Source organism: Colias eurytheme, chromosome 5 (assembly GCF_061535395.1).
Source record: "Colias eurytheme isolate Ceu_HAF_F1 chromosome 5, ilColEury1 Martin Lab GWU primary, whole genome shotgun sequence".
NCBI classification, from domain to species: Eukaryota; Metazoa; Arthropoda; class Insecta; order Lepidoptera; family Pieridae; genus Colias; species Colias eurytheme.
Window position 1 is genome coordinate 4,727,152 of NC_142984.1, and position 22,688 is coordinate 4,749,839.

Consider the following 22,688-nt stretch of genomic DNA (forward strand, 5'->3'; position numbering starts at 1 on the left):
CTTTTTCGAATCGGCAAGATTTATTCAGGGCTCAAGGGATGTCGTATGTATTTATTTGTGAGTCAGTGTACCGGGGGTCGCCCCGGGTGGTGGAATGGCAAACAGGAAACGGATCTACCAACTTTCCCGTCGAGCTGGCGAAAGGAATGTGTCTGTAGGGTGATGTGCTTCGAGGGTGCTGAATTTTTAGTTTATAATGTTGTACAATATTTTCTTTATAATGTTAGATCAAATGGCGTAAAGATAGAAATCAATGTCACTAAGAAAATAGAAGCAATTATGAGAAAACTGATTATTCAAATGTTATGTCGATAAGGATTTCGTGTATCTGAGCGTTGGCTCAGAGCGTTTAGGTTAAACTTTTTAATTATAGACAAAATATATTAATAAGCGTGTAAAATCGCACCTATATCCTTTATACCTAAACCTAAGTTTTAGGTTTAATTATCTGCATCTAAATAAAATCAATAGACAATACCGCGATTACGTAAAATTCACTGCTCCGTTATTTTATTTTGACTTAAATCAAAATAATATCCTAATATATTAATGTTGACCCTGGCGTCATACTTGATATATTTATAAGTATTAATACCGTTTTATAAGAGCAAGATAAACATAAATCACCCCGTAGGCGGACCACGCATATTATATGTATATCCTTCTTTATGTTATTCCCTCTAATTTATTTATGAGAATCTAAATTATGAAGAATTGAATACAAAATACTCTTCAATATTTCATGAGCCATCTTGTGTTGGTGGAAATTAGAAAGTACCTACGTTACTAGTACGTTCATTTTAATTCACAATTTGTCCGTATTTATGCAAAATGGAACCACTCGACAAATTTCGTTTTTTGCTTTTATTGAAGAATACTCATTCAAAAGTGGTCTAAATTCTTATACAAACAAGAACCACATGATTTTTACGTTGGAAACAAGGTATACTAAAAGCAGAAAGGAACCACCAGCAACAACGAATAATACCATATTAAGCAAAACCGAACCACAGCACCACGGGACTGCTTTGTTCAAACAAATAAACGATATTACTATCATGTCATTTTATACAAAACAGATCCACACCTACTTGGTACCATTATACATTACACATATTTCTATTAATAACAATTATTTTTAATACACAAAATGGAACCAGGTTTCTGTGGTATGGTTATGCGTAAAATAAATACATAATTTAATTGTAATTTTTTATTGCAAAATAAAACCACAAGCATTCGGTTCTATTATGCATAAATAAATATTGTAAAACATTCTGAAACCCATCACCGCTATATGGAACCAAATGCCTTGACTTGTTACAATGCTTCTCATCTTTAAACAACGTATTTCATTACTTAAGTGCAAAACTTCAATTTTTTAAGTAAAACGTCGAGCATCTGTCAATATAGGTGACATTCAGCGAAGTAGTTCGAATACGTGACGGTGTTTTTTTCCTCCGCGAAGTAAGTTCTATTGTTTTTGTTAATTACCTTTAAAATTAAATGTGAAAAATTTTAGTAATAAATAAATAAGCAAGCAATTGGTAAGAAAAGCATTGGAGACGAACACCGAAGATAATAATGAAGATACAACGGGTAAGTAGTTTTATTTATTGCATTTAAGTACTTATTGAATCTGAGATGCAGGTACGCTTTATCCACTTTTGATTCATTCCCGATTGTGGTGTGATTTTAAGAAGATAGTTCATTAAGTAAGTACAAGAGGAATCCTCTGTGGATTTACGTATTTTAACGACAATGTCGTTGTTCACGAAGGCACGGCGAGTCGAATTAAGAGATCATTTTGTTACGATTCATCTGTCATTGTGAGATGAAACTACTAAAGTCTAAACCCTGTTTTAAAAATAACTGTCGATGATCTAGGTACCTACCTACTATTTTGGTAAAATACGTTTAGATGTATTTCTGATGCCGCTGTAACAACAAATACTAAAAAACAGAATAAAAAAAGACGTGTGGCACTCGGGGACTGCCGCGGTAAAGCTATTGCATAGCATGCCTTCAAGCCACACCTCCGAGCCCGTCGGAGTGAGGTTTTTTCGTTACGGAATTTCTCGATTCAGTCCCCGCGCTCAAGGCCCGCGATAGAAGCTATGCAATAGCTTAATAAATATTTAAGAAGCTCCCATACAATAAGCCGTGATTTTTTTGCCGTTTTTATAGATAATGGTACGGAACTCTTCGTTGCGCGAGTCCGACTCGCACTTAGCCAGTTTTTTGTACATGGCGCATGTACATACAACATACTTAGTCGTCTAGTAGGGACACGGCTTTATAAGAACTAATAATATTTTGCTGTCGCCATATACCTACCTACGTATAAAAGCCACGCGGCTTTATTGTTTTGATTTAAAGCTTTTTTTCTTTTTATTACAGAAGATAACGAAGAACCTTATACGTCGCTGCCTCTGGAGAAGCTTTCTTCACCTTCTAGCGATATTCAGTCCATATTACATCTCATTCCACAAGATGCACAGTTTTTATAACGGTCTCATTAGTGATGATGCAAAAGAAGACCACATAGATGGACTAGACACGGTGGATTTCGAAATCCAATTTGATGATAACGTCGAATAAACGTCCTATATAAGTATTATTTTATATATTTTATTAATTAAAGCTTTAATTACGATATTATAAATACATAGTTTCATTTATATCATTAAATCCCTGGGATGTGGTTCCTTTTTGTATAAGAGAAAACCTATCAATTGATAAATGTTAAAAGGAACCACATGCACATTTTCTTAATTATCTAGAAAGTTTAAGAATATTCAGAGCAAATTTATATACACATACTTAAATAAGTAATTTATCAATGAATTTAAATAAAATAAATTTTAATTTTACTTCATCTGACAGAGCTGCAAATGTTTTTGTAAATCCTTTAATATCTCAGAAGTGCGTTTTTGCTGGGTGGTTCCTTTTTGCTTAAATACGGACATTTATAATAAATGTCACAAGAGTGTTTATATGTTGTTTTATCATATTTCGCCTGCATCAATTCTGAAATAAGTACTTTTTAAAATTATTTATGCTATAAAATTAAATAATAAAGATGTTCACGGGTATAATTTAATGCGAATAGTAAAAAAAAAACAGGTTATACATTCTTTAATAAAAGGTACATATTTCTTAAGAATAAATAGCAAGAAATAACAATACTAGTTAGTTGCAACGCTGCTGTTTTATTATGATTTGCGGAGCCATTACATGGCTTCAGCTGTAAGAAAAAATATAAAATTAATAAAACAAGTACTAAACCCCATAAAACACATGCTCCCGCGATGTTTTAAACATTTACTGAGATATAAGAAAAGCAATTTTGATGTGAAATGTTGCTTTGGTACGTTTTGGTGAACTATAATGCTACTTATTTGAAGGGAACTCTATTTTAATTTCGTTTAGATTTTAAATTTATATTAATTTAAGTTCCATGATTTTAGTTTTTGGAATAGATTGGTTTATTTTAAATTCAAAAAGCAGTGCACCTAATAGATAATATTTATGCTTTTAAATATTAATTGTAAATAATAAATATATATGTGGGGATGGTGTAAATAAGAACGCCAAATTAGCCCAATCAGTTTATTTCCCAGACACCGAACAAAAATACATTTTTAAACAATCCTCCATTTCTTTTCGTACCGAGCCACCAAGTCAAGTCATAGATAACCATCAATCTACAGATAACATATCCACAGAGTAAATAATAGAAAAACACAGACTAAAAATAAAACTAATTATGAAATACATCTCAATATTTTATCCTGTTCCCACACGGTCATCCTGCAGAATCATCTGTCCCAGATGAGTCAACAGTCGCTACCCATGGCTTCATCATATCAGCTGAGCTTGAGCTTCTTTCTCTTTTTATAATTCTTATTATTATTATTTTCATCTTGTATATTCTGAATATTTGCTTTCGCCATCCTTCTTAGTTCTTCACGGTCGTTGTAATTTCTATTTATTAATTCCTCAGTTTTAACACAACCAAAATGTCCGTTTTCATGATGTTTTCTTATAATTTCATTTTTTAAATCAAGCGAGGTAAACATTTCAGCATAAGTTAATCTGTCTAATTGATCTTCAATGAGTGGTAGTGGATATCTTTCTTTAATAATTTTCTTATTCAATTTCCTGTAATCAACGCACAATCTATAGTTTCCATTCTTCTTTTTTGCAAGCACAATTGGACTAGCATAATCAGACTTACTTGTTTTTATTATTCCTTCATCAAGCCATTCTTTAATCTGTTTGTCAACAATGTTAAGCTCCAAAGGTGACAATCGTCGTGGATTCTGATAAACTGGTACATCATCGGTTAATAATATTTTAAGTTTTACATTTGATTCTTTAGTACATCTTTTGGGGTTATATTCTTTTATAATATTCTGTATTTTATTCTTATATTCTTTGTTTTCAATATTTGTGATATCTTCATTTTCATTCTCTAGCATTGTAAGGTGTAATATTCTTGTTGCAGTGATAGTTCCAGCCTTAAAATTGATTTCTACTTCTTTCAGTACAGGATTTCCTAATATAATGTTGACAGGGATAGCGCCATCATCAACAACATAAAATAAAGTTTCAAAATAACAATCATCAATTTCAATTTTTGCTGTAAAAGATCCTTTTGTATAAATTTCCTTTTCAGCTATTCCAGTTAAAGTCTCTGTGGTTCCTGAACTATAAGATAACAATTTTTCACCTTGAATCTTCCTAAAATAAGACATAATTATTAAATTAGCATCGCTTCCGGTATCAATCAGGGCTTCTACATCAATATTGTTTATTTTCAGCTTCTTAAAAGGTCTCACATCAATATTATTCTTAGTTGACATAATTTCCAAACTCTTCTTCATACTTTTAGAACATTCAGTTGATTTATGGCCAAACAAGTTGCATTTAAAACATTTAATGCCTTTAGTACAATTAGGCGACTCATGATCTAAATCTCCACAATTGAAACATCTCTTTACTCTTAATGTTTTTTGAATTTTCATGCCAATGGACTTTGATACTGAATTACTTTGAATCTTATTAGGTGAATAATATGATTTTTTCTTAATTTCTGAATAAATGTCTAACTTCTTTCTGAATTCTTTAATGTTACAAGCGCCATATAAAATATTTTTGTTGGACTCACTGTCTTTAATACCGTCGATGACATATTCTATCAGGGCTTCATCTTCAACATTCCCAAGTACTGCAAGTTCCTTCATATGTAAAAAATATTGCTGATGAGTCTCATTCATCTTCATACGGCGTGTTGAAAGTCTCTTGTGAACAGTTGCACTGTTCAACTTCTTACCAAATTCCTCGCGGAGCTCAGACTTAAGTGTATCCCACGTGGTGGTCCCACTTAGTGAACGTGAAAATAGCTTGGCGGTCCCCGTGAGGAGCCGCTTCGAAAATATCAGTTTTTCTAATTCGCCCCATTGCATTAGAGAGGAAACGTCTTCAAATTCTCTTATGAAAGCTTCGACGCCATAAGCATCATCACCCGAAAATGGCGTCATTGATTTTTCTAAATCAGTAAAGGAAATACGCGGCGATGGTTCACCATAATCATCATCATCCTTTAATAGTCGTTTCGGCGGCATGTTGAATAATGTAAATAATAAGTTTTATATAGTCTTCAAGTCGTAATCGTATAATCATAAGCTTCTTTAAATCTTAGTCTTCTTAGTTCGTAATTCGTAAAGTCTTAATCTGGTTTAATCACCGCAATCATAATCTTCCATTTATTTTCTTTATTCCACCATCCCGGACGAGCCCCCAAATTATGTGGGGATGGTGTAAATAAAAACGCCAAATTAGCCCAATCAGTTTATTTCCCAGACACCGAACAAAAATACATTTTTAAACAATCCTCCATTTCTTTTCGTACCGAGCCACCAAGTCAAGTCATAGATAACCGTAGACGGAGAATCCAATAGACACCGGCAATGCGTGTCGCAGAAAGGGATAGAAAAGATTACGTCACAATATTTAGGGTTACCGTATGAGGGAAAATTTACCCCACAATTTGTAAGATACAAATCTCTCAATATCATTATTCACATAAGTGGATAATAATGAGATATCCACATAATGATATTATGTAGATACATACTTACATTTCTATACTTAATATTATAAAGAGGAAAGGTTTGTAATTATGTATGTATGTATGGTTTTCACGCATAAACTACTGGACCGATTTCAAAAATTCTTTCACCATTAGAAAGCTGCATCTTCACTGAGCAACATAGGCTATATTGCATTTTCAAAAAAAAATAGAGTTCCTTACCAAAAATGCAATAATGTATCCTTAATAAAAATTCTGTCATCGCGTGCGCTGCGGAATCTATTGAAGATAGAACAAAAAAATGTTCTACGGTATTATAGAATGGATCAATATCTACAAGAAAGTCCGCGATATTCCATTCAAAAGATATAACGAATTTTTAAAAGTGTCAATTTACAGAAAATAGTAGGTATACTGTATAATTCAATGAGGAGGCGTAGTACGGGACGGGGTGAAGGTGAGTAGGGAAGGGATATTCGCAGGAACTACTTTGATTCCGATTTGAAAAATTCTTTCAGTGTTAGATAGCCCATTGATCGAGGAAGGCTATATTGTACCGTAACACTAAGACCAACAGGAGTGGAGACACGCGGGTGAAACCGCGGAGCGCAGCTAGTATATAATAAACATATTACTTTTAGATGGGTAATACATATTATGTATTTACACATACCTATGTATTATATAATATGTACATATATCATTATCATAATCCCATATGAAAATGTGTATGTAATGATAATGCAGATGAAAACTCGATTGTTTATTATTTTTTATAAAATAAAATAAATAAAATAATGTTTATTTTCGTAAATTAACAGATACACACTTTAATTATATTGACCAACCCGCGAAGGCGCAAAAAAAACGAAATTTACTTAATAATAATTTATTGTAATAAAAAAATTACATTTAAATTATCTCTAACTTAATTAACTACGTCCCTCCGGTTCAATGTTGGAACCAAGAGCGTCCATTGACTTCGGCGGGGCAGCGTTGCGGTGGTGGTGATTGCCGTAATACTTTCTGGAACCGCAGGTGTGCGCGATGTCGCAATCGTTACTGGGTACAAGTCCTTACTGGGTGGCCTTATGCATCTTCCTATAATCAATGCGTGTTATATGTACTTAACAAAAAGTTAACAAAAAACTAGAAATTTCTAAGAAAAAAATTTTTCAAGTTAACAAAACACTAGAAATTTCTAGTTTTTTGTTCAAGTTACTTAACTTGAAAAAAATATTATAAACAAAGTATTAACATTTTTTAAACTTTTATGGCGCGATCTTGTTAAGTATATTTATATGAAGGGCTCCAAAAAGTGAAATATTTTACCGACAATTATTTAAACATTTTTTTTAATGTGCAATAAGGACGGAAGTTCAAAAAAATTTCGTTAGTTAACATTTGTCTATAAATGTAAAATAATATACATGTATATATATATAATAATGTATATATAATAAAATAATATAATAATAAAATGTCTATAAAAGTAATAAAATGCACAAAATAATGTTTTTCTACAGGTGATTAAATTTTAAAAACATAAAACATAATATAAAAGTTGAGACTTTAATTGATAAGATTAATATGCCACTAAATATTTACCAGAATAGGTACAGCATAAGGATATAGCATTGTAAGTTTTTTCTTTTGGATCAACAATTTTTTCTCAAAATGGTTGCTGCAAATTTTTGATGACGGTTTTGGTTTCCAAGCTGTTCGTCCTGTAGCTACAATCCAAATTTTTCGTAAATTATCCGGTCCAGGAAAACTGGAAAAAGCCATTGAATATTTCAGATATTTAATTAAATACACACTACAGAATTTATATTATTACTAGCGGTCCGCCCCGGCTTCGCCCGTGGTACCTACATGTTTTTAACTATCCTATCTCTCAAGTTGGATCGAACTGCACATGGTGTGCGAATTTTATTATAATCGGTTAAGTGGTTTAGGAGTCCATTGAGGACAAACATTGTGACACGAGATTTATATATATTAAGATTTCCCATAATAGTGGGTAACAATTTGTAGAAAAGTTGGCAACACAAAATTTTTTAGGTTAAAATTTATAATTGTTATTTTTGTGGTTTTTAAACAATGTATTCAAGTCAACAGCACGTGATACACAATATATTAACACGCTAAAGTATCATGAAGGCCTATTAGCTGATAAAGAGTTGTATACTTACGAGTGAAAAGACAATCCAGGCATTTTCGTTCCACTATCACTTTTACACCCTTTAACACTACACCGCACCATGGTATTATTTTATAAGGTATTAACGGTAAGTTTAAATTATGCAAAACCAAACACAATGAATTACTTCTAACTTATAACATGTAAAAACTATATTTTTAGGGAAGACGATAGTTAGCTGTCAAACTTTGTTTAGCAAAGTAGGTTTCTTTTCTTGAAAAAAGTGGCACGCTGGGTGAAACAAAAAATTTTATCGTTCTCTCTCATTTCTTTACACAACACCGGCATAAGTTGCTCTTTTTCTTGTGTGAATGCGACATAAGATATCAATTTGTCTATTGGTTTCTCTGTCTACGTAGATAACCATCAATCTACAGATAACATATCCACAGAGTAAATAATAGAAAAACACAGACTAAAAATAAAACTAATTATGAAATACATCTCAATATTTTATCCTGTTCCCACATATATTTTACTTATAATTGAATTATGATATTAATATATTGCAGTGTGTTTAGTTATAGAATATGCCGAAAATTTTACAAAATTTATGTAGTGGCTAAAAAGCAGACATCTTCGATTCAAAGCAAAGCAACATCCCGATGAAACATTTCCAAAATCGCGGGGTAGGTACGCGTAAAATATGAAATCCGCGTTTCGGCAGTTGTACGCACACGTTACTTGTTTATCCTTTAAGGGCGAGTTCTCATTTCCAACAACTGCTATGATTGCTGTGTAATCTTATCCCTCCCCTTACAATTTGCGAGACACAAAGTATTTAAGGCGACTTTGAGGTTGGATTATTTCGGTCGCGTCATTAACTGCTCGTTGTTATTATTAGTTCTGTGTGGTGTGCTTATAGATGGTATTTATAGTTCAGAATATACGTATGCTTCTTTTAAATTATGTACCTATATCTTAAGCTTAGTTAATGGTTTAAGATAATATTATTCTATCGTCAAAGTTTAAATTAGATTTAATAATATGTGATACTAGCGGTCCGCCCCGGCTTCGCCCGTGGTACATATTTCGCAATAAAAGTTAGCCTATGTTCTTTCTCAGGGTCTAAAGATTATCTGTGCCAAATTTCATCAAAATCGGTCCAGTAGTTTATGCGTGAAAACCATACATACATACATACATACATACAAACCTTTCCTCTTTATAATATTAGTATAGATGAACTGTTAACATTTGGTACCATTCTTACCACAATCTCTATTATAAACATCAACATTACAGAGACATGCACTTAGCTAGATTTAAAAGAATACGAATACTCTTTGTTCTGGAAAATTCAGAATTGTTAGTAAATTCAGCATTTTAATTAACTAAAAGGGCACACGATAATATTGAAATATACTTTACGTTCGGTTCCGCATGTTTTGGCAGAGTATCAAAGTATTTTTGGCTCAGAATGCACTTCATGAATGCAGTCGCTTTGCCGTCTCTAATATATTATAATGACCTTTTTGTACCTACGTTATATCCAGTACAAGTCAATATATTTGTAGCGTTGATACGTTTATTTATTTAAGTATATCCTGTAATATTTCTGTTAAATTTCACGCTTATTAATAACATAATTATCCTGTTTACTTCGTAAACAATGAATAACAAAGTCGTTTAATTATTTTAGGGAATTTACACTACACTTTTTTTTTCTCTTACCTATTGGTTTAAGTCGCTGGATAAAAGAACAAATAAGAAAGTGTACCTACGTGTAATATACATATAATACAGTTTTTACTCTATTGAAATATTATTATACGCTATTCTGTTAAAAAAATTATCATGTAATTATTATAATATCAACTGTGTGTTAATTCTATCAACTTAATTTTGCTGGTTCTAATATTTACTTATTAAATATATTATTTTAATTAAATACGTTTATCATCCTATCTTTATAGAACTAAATAAATAGAAACGCCGACCTTGCACTGAGAAGAATACAAAACAAATAGATACATATTACATTAGGAAACCGACGGAAAACGCGAAACAAAATTGAAAACAAGCCATTGTTATGTTATACGAAGGTTGTACGAGAAAAAGGCAATCTACATGGAGGGTTTGCACCGGACGCCTCCGAGATGAGGAAATAAGAATTCATCCTCTCTCGCGGAGGGGTGGGCTGGAGCCGGGGGAGGGAGGGGCGGGGGTGTCAAGACGGACGACGCCATTCCAAAAAGCCATTATACGATGCTGGAGCTGTTTTCTATCTTGGAAAGGAACCCGCGCCTTTCCCGACCCTCCTTCCCCGGATTCCCAAGTTTGTTTATGAAAATTACCCATTAAAATAGCTATGAAAGTAACGCTTTTGCACTCGCAAAATTAATAAGAAAATTGATAAAGATTATTTTAAATGTTTGCGTTTCCGATCTTGGATTCTTCGGGAAATGTTGATTTTTCTCGTGTAATTTGTATGAGTTTTGTTCTGTAGTTTTAATAATAATTAGTTGTATATTTCTTAATCAATAAATAAGTGATTTAAAATGTCACTTACAATATTCAATATAATTTTATTCATAAAACTGTTGACAAACAAAACAAAAAATGGTAACAATTTGACGATGGTAAAATGGTAACAATGGATTTTGATTTTAGAATTCCTTGTTAAAACTAAAATAGTTAAATATTTGGCTTTAGAATTTAAAAGAATATTTGTTATAAATATCCTATTTTAACATAAAAAACAATAATATGCATACATACAAGAATTAACATAGGTATATGTATACTTATATTTAATTTATAATTTATTTCCAATATCGGAATCTCTTGACATCTTAACTTATACCATAAATCGTATAGATACATATTATTTTGAGCATTAAAACATCGTACACGTTATAATAATCTCTGATTTATCGTTTTGAATCTAACTCGGTGTAATCTTAATTTATAATCCCCTTCAAACCTGGCGCGCGTATTTAAGATTACTTAAAGAGATTTATTTTATGCTCCCCTCCAAGATTTACTACCTCATTACAAATTAAATTAAGAAACGAAATTATTACACTTGAACCAAAATTTAAATACACATTACCACTCCCCTCTATATTGGGAAGTGAAGCGTTTTCTTCACAAAGATTTTTCGTCCCTATCGCGAATGCGAATTTTTCGGTAAGCTCGACAAGGACAAAAGTCTCCGTAGCTGGTACTGACTCGATATAAAGAAAGATTATCCGAAGCCCCTAAGGAAGTTTGAAATTGCTATTGTAGCGAAAAGGATTATATGTTACTGCTACGTCGTAGAGAGTCTACGTCGTAGCAGGGGATGGATTTGGAAGATCGTGTGCTGATGTTTTGTATTGGTAATAAAATGGAATTCAATTACTTTTATGAAATAGATTATAAATTACATATATACGTGCAAAATATTATTGATGTTGTGAGAATTTAATGGGTATTGCTATTATACTTTTCATGTACCTATTTATCCAGAATAATATAATTAGAAAACAAAAATTATAATTTCTTGTATTTGTTTTCCAAAGAACTATTTCGAATATTGTGAATTTGATTCAGCTTCGATAGTTAATAAATAAAATTAATCAAAATTCAAAATGGATACAAAGTGTAATTAAAATGCTTACAAAATTAAAACAACCGTAATCAGATAGGCCATATAATTCGGTGAGCAATTTAACGCATAAACATTTCGATATCGCGACATTGCAGGAGCAGCCGCGTGGAGCCGGTATAATCCGGTAAAATCCGGCGCGATCCAGCGGAAGCCAGCGCGAGCCGGTGAAATAGAGACCGGCGGGTGACGCGATACGGCCGGCCTAGACGGTGCTAATCCCTGTTTTAAATTCTGATAAACCACCTGTATTAACTGTTACCCTAATGCCTGTAATGTATGCAGATAGTGCATGTACAATGTACATATTACCTACATAGACCTGGAGGTTAAAACTTCGATAGTTTTACAAATTTTGTCAATTTTAAGATTCAGATGAACAAAAATTCAATATTACTTGTAAATCAATTGCTTAGTATGTACAAGTGCATATTTTAAACTGTACTGAAGTTTTAAAGATTTCGAAAGGTGTAGTTCTTTAAAGCACTTTAATAGGTAAACACAGGTCTAAATAAACCTCACAGAACATTTTATTATATTTAAATGTGAATAAAAGTTCTTCTACTCACAAGCTCAAGCATGAAAGACATGGGGACAATAGCATAGATTTATATCAAGCCATTATGAATTTAACAAGGGACACATAATCCACCGTGCATAACGAGATCGAAAATGAAACATAAATCGTCGAGACGGACTAGTGGACGATTAAACCCATTAACATAGCACACGGGTCACCGAGGCCCAGGAGTATTCGTCCAATCAACTAACCCTTCCACTGCTCCCAATTTTAAGAGGCCTCCATGCGCATACGTCACAGGCCACATTTGTGTACGCACGTAGGTCGTATTGAAATTGTCGGTGTGTATCAGGATTCATGATAGGGCACCCCAGTACGCCCCCACTCAGATATACGGTAACGATCGCACCACAATACCATAGACAATAAATATAGCCTGTACGCGGGTACATGCCGGAGGCGAGTACAGTATTTGTATTGTTTATGCCACATTAAATTGTTAGAATGTTGCCCGGTTATTGCCGAAAGCGTATTCGGTTCGTGTATCGTTATGTTACGTATTCGTAGGCGTAAATTGTTTCGTTATAACATTCGCTAAAATTCTTGCCTGTTCTTGATTTGTTTAAGTACCTACGATGGGAATTCCTCGAGTTGTTTGAAGAAAGTTTCCTTTATAGCGTATTTACATTTATTATTATCTTATAAATTTTGAAACAATGTCAATACAATTTCTTTATTAATATTGGAGCTATCGTTACCCATCATGTATAACTATTTAATAATATCTTTATTTATGACTCATTATTTTAATTAAGTTATAAATCTTACATATACCCTCACTTTGTAGTCTTCAAACGGTTGTCTTGCGTGACTATTATCATTTAAACCTTAATTCGAACTTATAATATACTCCATAGCATTTTTATTATCTTAAAAAGTCTTGAATACACTTATTATTATTACAGCCATAAATATTTATTAATGACGTTATGAAAATAAATTAAAATCATAGTTTACAAAGTCAATATTACTTTTTTGGCATTAAAGCTATTTCTAGTATCGACTTGAATAAAGAAGATAGTTTTTTAAACTAGTTGTTGTAATTATTAAAATTGTTGATGTTCATAATAATGTGCTTAGGCACTAACTATCTACTTATAAGGTCCTTTATACTTTCAACAACTTTAGGGATATTGCGGTTTATTTGGTATAAACTGCAACTGTAGTAATAACCAATAACCGCACTATTGGTCCACTAGTGACAAAAGAAAATATTTAAAACACTTATAAAATAACTATTAAGAACATATCAACTTATCATTTAACAGGTTATATTTTCAACGAAAACATATTACAATTACACTATTTCTAAAATAGCGTTGTATCAAATATGTTGTGCACGTGCGTGTTTTAAATGCAGCTTAAGGTTATATGAAAAATACCTTTGAAATATCTTATAGATGAAGTTAGTAGAGCGATAAAGGGCGGGTGCCGAGGTAACGGCCCACGCTCACCTTATTTCAATAACAATGTCTTTCCACAAAGGGACACTAAATATATGTTTATGACCAGCATCCTCTATCCTTTCCTATGTTATTTTTGGTGTGGAAATTTCAGCATTACGTGCTTGAAATCAATGGATTTTTAAGAAAAACATATATTATGTAGTTTAATCAATGCTGTAAGAATTATGTGCAATCTTTTTTTCTGGTACAAGGAGTCTGATTGCCAACTGTACATTTTTTTGTTATCTTTATAAGGTTGACTTTATAAAACATTCAATAAAACTTTTCGCTAACTGTCACTTCTTAATAAAGATTTCTGATACTTCGCGAACACGGAGTAGTTTCATCGATGTCGTCTTGGAGATGTTACTGAGAGTCATAAAAATAAAACATTATTCAACAAGCGAATAAACGTCGAAAGGAACGCCTACTTGGAATAATTTTCGCACGAACATCCAAAGAGCATTTCCATAATGTTGAAAAGAATATGGAATTTATGGTAACAAGTTTACTGAGAAAATCGGAAGCCTATAAATAAAGAATTCTTTATTCGGGCTATATATTCTTGCTTACTCATATACTGAGTTTCTGAGTAATTCAGTGAATCGTATAATGTTTGCTAAGTGCTTCTTAATAATTAATCATTGAGTCGATATATTTTCCAAAAGCACAAGAAAAAGTTTCTTAATTGTGCGACAACCAACGCCACCTATTGACAAATAAATATTCACAATTACTTAATTAATAGTCCAATAAGAAAAGCCCAACACTTATAAGTAAAGCGAAACAAACAGTAATTTAAAATACAATAACTATAGTCCACATCAAGCCATGCGTGAAGCGATTTCACGGAACATTAAGCCAAAATATCTTTATATTTGATACACTCGTATCGGTAAAACTGCGAATATATATCTCGTATATAGGCATTTAATGTGCGCAGGGTGGTCACCGGGGAAATTTAACAACTTCGCAATATTTGCATAGAGGCTGACCCTCTCACTCACGATATTACTCCGTTTGAATGATATTTGCATCTAATTGTAATCCATTGTTGTTTCATGGGAATGGTCAGTGTGGGTCCGCTGATAAATTATATTTATGTGTCTATTTTATTGTGATATGAGCGTGTGCGTGTGCGGACGGTGCTCTGGGACAGCCGAGGGTAATAAACATATTATTATGTTACTATTTAATATGATATAGAGTATAGACATTATATACCTACGTGTTTGATAGATAGTGATAGTTAGTTTTTTCAATTACTGGATATACACTTAGATTAAAAGGTATACCTACGTATAATGATGTATTTAATTAATGAAAAATGTATTGCCTATACATATTTCCAAATTACTTCTGAAACAGTTATAGGTACCTATATCTATATTAAAATTGAATGCTGTTAAATCTTAAACAATGTTTATGTAAACTTTTTATAAATTGTTTTGAAAAGTTCATAAAACATTTTCTACACAAGTTAAAATTTTCGGTCCAATTATAATTAGGTAGCGCAGTCCACACAAGTCAGAAGCAAAAGGCGTAACTTCCGTTTTCCGCGGCATTGGGCACAATTTGAAATATTTTACTGTTCTTGTAACGACTTGATGGCATTGCCGAGGGCCACTTATATATCTCTTTTATCTTTTGTTGGTCCTCGCCCCTTTGCCCTCTGTCGGGGATAAAAATTCACCAACGGAGGGACTTTTTTGTTTGATAAGAGAGTGGATTACGTTTGATTTGTGAAAACATGTTGAGGATTTACTTTTCCATTCAAATAGGTATACCTGCAGGCTACTGCCGTTAAAGCGTTTTATTTTAATATGTAACATTTTACATTAGGTAGGTATAAGATTTTTTAATTAAACTTTATAAATTGAACTTGATTTCTTCTACTTTTAATTGTGTCTAAATTATTTAAAAACCAATAAAATAAAAAATAATATAATAGAAACACGCAATTCCAAGAAAACTGTGCTGTTTAAAGTAACAAAGCTGTAGGTACAAGTAAATATAGTGCGAAAAAATCCAAATTTATTACATTACGAATAAAGTTTCTGATAGTCTTAGCCATTTCTCCCTCCTCTAAAGTACTAACATAAACATTCCTGTGTGCCGGCGCAAATCTTAAGGGCTAGATGTCTAAATCAAGCCTATCTGCTTTGCGATCTGCCGCCTTATTCTCGGTATTTCGCCTTAACACAACTGCGTTTAAACAACAGCTTCAAATTCTGTTTGTATCGTTAATGAGCTAGGCAGATTTCAGGATTAAATGGGATAAAAGAGTTTTAAATTTAATGTAAGCCACGCAATGAGTTTTAGGATTGGATTTAGAATAACATTAATATAAAAATAGGAAAATTTTTCACGCATATTTAAATATAGGTAGATAATGAACGTAATATTGTGTCAATTGTACGGAGTGATTGACATCGTACCTAAATATAAACACAGTTTTTATTAAGTACGACGTTATTTTTTTTATTGACAAAGACATTTCAAAGGTCAGTACGTAATAAAAAAGTACTGCAAAGGAACGCTTCTATACCTATTTATAATTCATATAATGTGATATAAACCATGACTAATTCTATAAATCTTGCTTATCCCTTTCATGCATCCGAATAATAATCCTGAAGTATCATCTTAATATATTTGTATGCTCATTATTAACATGTTGCGACTCTATTTATTGCGTACAACTGGTTCCCAACAAATATTTCTATTTTATTGCTGATATATTCATAACGTTATACATCTTTCCCATCCCATTAAAATGCTTTATATAAATACCAAAACAAAACGGTCCCCGGTCCGGTCGGCAGTAAGTTATGTCGAACAGAACTATAATTCAGACAAAAAGAATATATAGCTACAAGTTTTTTATTTTCGGTAACGTCTTGATTAAGTATGGACCACCTGCTTGGGTCCGTTCCTTCGGTATACTCAATAAATAAAGCTTGAAAAAATTAATGGTCATATAAAGAATACGTCCAAATTCATGTATTTCTCATTTTCGGAAAGGGTCAAAGAGAGCTCTTTGTTTTTGCCGGTTTAAATCTACGAACATATTTTTTATAGGCCAGCTAAAATAGTCGATGATCCCAGGAAATTAATCAGTTTATATTCTGATCATCTCATTTAATGTGTAATGGCAATTAGGTATTTCAAGTGCGTTTTTTATAATTCTCTTTTTGGCGGGACTAATAAGAGAATGCATTCATAATAAACGTGGAGAATTGCATTTCACGGTAACAAAAGCTCACGTTTTAAACCTAACATTGTGGTCGGAATTAAATGAGTTTGCAGAGTACAATGCACACTCCAGGTAAATAACGAAAGAAAATGTCTTCCCCTTGCCAATAAATCATGGAAGAGGTTCTTTCTTTATATCTAATCGCAAATTTATTGTTGCGAGGCTCGCAGTGGTACGAATTAACAATGAACAAACTATTATTACACATAGATATATCATTTTATATAAATCATTGGGGTCTTTGTGTTGCACCGCTTTTGTATTTGCAGTAAGTGGTAATGAAGCCGTTTCCACTACCACATAATGGTTTGAATGTATCGTAAATTGATTTTTATATTTTGTTTGACGTAAATGATTGACATGAGAGAGTAAGTAGCGAGTCGGTTCGGGGAAGCACCACACTCGACGACTTTATTACCGAAACGATAATTTAGACTATAAACTTTTCTGTTGAGGGAGATTTAGGCAATTTTATGACTCATTTAGTGGTAGTAAATGTCCATGTATATTGTATAGGTGTGAGATTACACTTTTTTATTTTATCACCGGCGCTACTGGGTACGGATTTATTTTGATAGGTGGTAATTAGTTAGCTTTCATTATTGGATTTATTTTTTTATTATGATATCTCTCTACATGTCCATAGAATGTGCCCGACGCCAATTGAAAATTTCACATCAAATGGGTTATAAAATAAAAAGAAATCCAGATACCATTTAGATGTTTTAATAGTTTGGTAAATATAGAGCAGATGTATTTTCATGTTATAGTTTGTACTTTGTAATAAAGTTATTTAGTTGGATGTTGTATTGTTGCAATCAAAACTTTTCATCATTAACTTTTTTTTTTATATTTGTAAACAACTAACAGCGTTAAGTGATATTTTTAGCTATCGGAATCGTAAAAAATGTTGCATTCATTACACTTATAATTATTATAATTCAAGAATTTGTTATTTTAGCGCTAAAATATAGCGTAGTAGCGCTATTTCAGTAATTAAAGTGTTAATTTTATATTGTAAAAGCTACATTTGTGATAGGATATTTATTTTATTGTAAATATGTAACATTCAATTAAACGTCCATTAGTTATATTATAGACGCTACATATTATAATACTTCAATTAGTCCATAACGTAACATAAAGGATATTATTTAATTTTCCCAAGACAAAGTTAACGTCTAAATTCTAAAACATGCATTTCGTTTCAGCACCCGCTCTCGACGAAGGCTTCAGAGGAACAACATTAGTCTTCCGTAGAGCGCCGCCTACGAGCCACTCGCTTCTCCCATTGGCCCGCCACGACCCGCCCATACAGCCTACAATTATATTTATAATGCACACGGCAAAATAATTTACATTCAAGCTGAATTTGCGACTAGTATGGGTAATTGAAAATTTGTTGTATTGAACCCAACACGGCCTATGGCTATCGGAAAGATATTAAATTAATTAATCCGCATTTATGCTTTCCGCTTTTAATTTGATTGTATCTTTTTTATTGTCTATTGATTATGCATTTTGTTGAGATTCAAGCTACTGTGGATTTATGTTTATTGGTAATATTGTGTTTAAATATGTTCAACCTAGAATGCTGAAAATGTTACGTGTTTTATAAAATATGTATATTGAAAGATACAATTTATCTACAATATCCTTATTAAGCGATTGTATATCTAATATAATTATTTTGATTGTAATAAAGAATTAACTACTGTGATTTCCATGGGGATAATTTCCTGAAGCTAATGCAAAAGACATTTGAAAGAAATGTAAAACTGCTATTTTTACTGCTCTACATATCCATGTAGAGCAGAGCAAATTTTAAATACCCAAAGGGAAAAAATGAAATCAAGTTGCAAAGAAAATTATTAAATAAAAGTCAACAAAACAAGAAATAAGAAAGGGGTACAATTCCTAAAACTTTATTATTAACTTACCTATCGAATACCTAGTTCCGCAAAACTGAAATGGTTTTCTAATAGGAATTTTACTCCTAACTAGAAAACTTATTGGGTTCATCTTCAACTCTATCGGAGTCATTTTAAATTGCAAACAATTTCATCGCAAAATACATTTCACACAATTGAATGCTAGTTAAATTTTTAGTTTTAATATGATAAGGTAAATTTACTTCCTATGTGTAGGAACTAGTATTTACAAATGTTGTAGTTACAATATAACGTTGTATCGTATAACAAAAACGTACACTATTAAAAGCATAATATTATGATGATATCGAAACTATGTTGACTATTATTTCAAAAAATCTTATAAATTCATATTTTTACCTACGTTAAAGACAAGCGATAACTTAAAGTATTTCAACAGCTGATTGAAATTTACCAAGTTTACATAATAACTGTCATTGAATATTTTAATTTTTAGCATAATATGCTACACATCAATCAATCTATTGGTATATTTGAATTGAATATTTCACTGAAACTTGTTTCATTTCACTACACATTTTACAATTTTATGTAGGTACCTATTGTAACAATAAAATATATGACATGCCTCGTCTTTTATTTCCAATCCTTTACTAGCGTTTAGCTATTATTATGTATTATGTGCCTTTACTTAAAAACAAGTGCATATAAAAATAGAAATCATTATTTTTATTATGTAGGTACCTATTGTTTGGACTTCGCGTTCAAATTATTCCATGAGAAATAGAGAAAAGCGAACCACACAGGTGAACGTTCTGATCAGCCCTAATTAAGCTACATGTAAATGTATTAACATAAATACGATTGACGTTAACCGGTCCAATCGCCTTCCACGATAAACACAAGCAATTCCAATAAACCAAAACCTCTTTAATTGGTTCGACTATATAGATTTTAATTGGCCATAAATCCAAGATCGTCCTGTAATGGCTCTTATAGCCGTCCAGGGCACAAATCTTCTTGTGAAATTAAGATTTTTCTCTGTAAGGAGCCTATATATTGTGGAGTTACGAATGCGATACCGCAGAGGTTCGAATTCTTAATGGCTGATTATGTTATTTCGAGATAGGGAGATATTTATTACTAGTTGACCTGTTACATTGTAACATCCATATTTATTCTTTAGGCTTAATTATTCAATACATTAATGATAACGTAAAGAGCATTTGAAATATTTAAAAACATAATATGTTAGGCGAAATTCAGTATGATGAACAATGTGAAAGTTTGATTGTACCTATTATCATACACCGAGAGGTCGTTAGAAATCCCAGTTCGATTGGAAAAAAAGCTTTCGAATAATTTTGTTCTTATAATATAAAGTAAGAACTTTTTGTTCGATGTGATTCACAAGTTAATAAATGTACTAAGCTATTTGGTTGAATCAAAATTGGTACATATTTTAATTGCTATAAAAATAGTATTATTTTTTTTATAAAACAGAAAGATTTTCCATGACTATGCGTAGAGCTTAAATTTAGGGACATCTCTTGTATCTCTTGTTTAGGTAATAATTATCGACACATACAGTTTGAAAGTAAGAAAAGGCTGTTCTTAAAAAGCTTGAAAGAAGTAGGAAAACAATACACTTTCAACTCAGTCCATAACGTGATCCCCTCGATCAGATTGTAAGAATATATCTCATATTTTCTATGTATTGACGTAACATGATAATCACATCAATTCGAATAAGTTAAAAGACACTTGATATGATGTGTATCTAATAAGAATTTCATCGTTTACATTCTTATAAGGTACTTGGTTTGACATAATATTTTAACTCCAAAATGTTGATTTTATTTCATATGGATTTATTGATTTGTTTTTAGTCACATGCATGTCTACTTTTATGAGATAAAAATATGAAATATGAAAGCTACATGTAACATATTGATAAATAAAATAGGAAAACACCCAAAGTTCCTTATCTAAATAGCCGAACAAAACGAACAATGGAAAATATTCTTGTTATTCTCGTAAAGGGGTAACTACGAACGATTCAATCAGTTGATAAAATAGCTGAGACTGTTATACTATTGTGCATACCATAATTATGTAGTAATATCAGGAGAATCTTATTATATAATATTAGGACGCATATATTTTAATACGTAGTAGTTATAGGATTATGCATATTATATTTCCTTATTATCTTTTTCCTAGCGCTAGAGTGCGCCCACATTCTCAAACGCCCTCATATTTGAAAATAAGGTAACACATCAGACAATCTATAAAATGATCTCATTTATAGATTAAAAAACGAAAGACTAACTCTGTCTGTCTGTATTTTTATATACCTAAATGACTAAGTCTGCAGTGGAAGTCAGTCAATACTACAGAATATCAAAGTTCTCCGCTCACAAGCAGGTACGGAGGCAAAACTTCCAAACTTGTTTAACTGTGAAAGTTATACTTATACATTATTTTCATTATACATACTTATAAATAGGTACATTTTGATATTTGTTTGTACTATAAGTATAAGTATAAAGTAGATAACATTTATAAATAAATACTCACGGATTATATATTATTATAGAAATGGCAATGGCACCTATATAGTTAAGAATTTCACGGGATGGGCTGTAAAAATAGGTAGGTACTTAAATAAATGACAATTTAGGTCTATCGCCACCTTTAGTATTGGGTGAAAGTAAATAACATTCTATTAAAAAATAAGAATTTCTTACCAAAATCAATTCCTTAAAGTGCTCCACAATCTACATACCTGCAAAGATAAAAAGGTTTTTTTCATTACCGTCATAACTGGTTAGAATTAACTGTTATGTTATTGGCCATAGTTTCAGGGCTTCAAAGGGCCGGTGTTAACTTAATTGCGTAATAAAATAAACCCTTACATTGTTTGTGGTTTACCGTTTTTTGGGAAATATTGCACATCATTTGAATTCTGCTCAGTTATACGTGAACTTATTTAGTGCTAAGTGCTGTGTTTACTAGTTACGAATATAATAAGTACATATAATTTTAATTATATAGGAAACTAAATATTTTGCGGTCAAATTGTGTAATTAGTAGAACAAGAAACGAATCAAAGACGCACTATGAATAAAAGGCTCTACATATTTATTACAGTTCAATAAAGCTCACTCCTACGCTGGATAATGTTTTAATAAGGTATGTACCCAACTATTTGTTACGCCACAGATAATAAATATATAATACTGTGAGATAATTAATTCAGGTGAAATTTTATAATTCTACCTTAAATAGTAAAATGCCAGTAAAGGTATGGAAAGTATTTTTTATATATTTTACGTCCACAATTTAAGTAACCCTGAATCTATTTTTTATTCTATCATGGATAATATATTATGTGAATTACAACAAAGTTAACAAAGTCCAACCGACATGTTGAAAAGTTGTTATAAACATGGGTCTATCAACACTGCGCGTTGCAGCGAGCGTTATTTTTCCAGTAACATTGTAGAACAACTATTGCTCAACAAGAGCAATAGCAATAGTTGCTAGATGTATCTACTTACTATGAAGTCAAGGCATAATATTATATAATTATGTACATACATGTTTTTTAATAATAAGTA

The 22,688-nt window shown here is 31.8% G+C and overlaps 1 long non-coding RNA gene across 1 annotated transcript; it reads left to right on the forward strand.

Annotated features, from left to right (window-relative positions):
• The first annotated feature begins 820 nt into the window (after positions 1-820).
• LOC149908420 (uncharacterized) lies at positions 821-2,965 on the forward strand. Its single transcript, XR_016456746.1, has 2 exons — positions 821-1,599; positions 2,401-2,965. It is a non-coding gene; the product is annotated as an uncharacterized LOC149908420 (long non-coding RNA).
• The last annotated feature ends 19,723 nt before the right edge of the window (positions 2,966-22,688 follow it).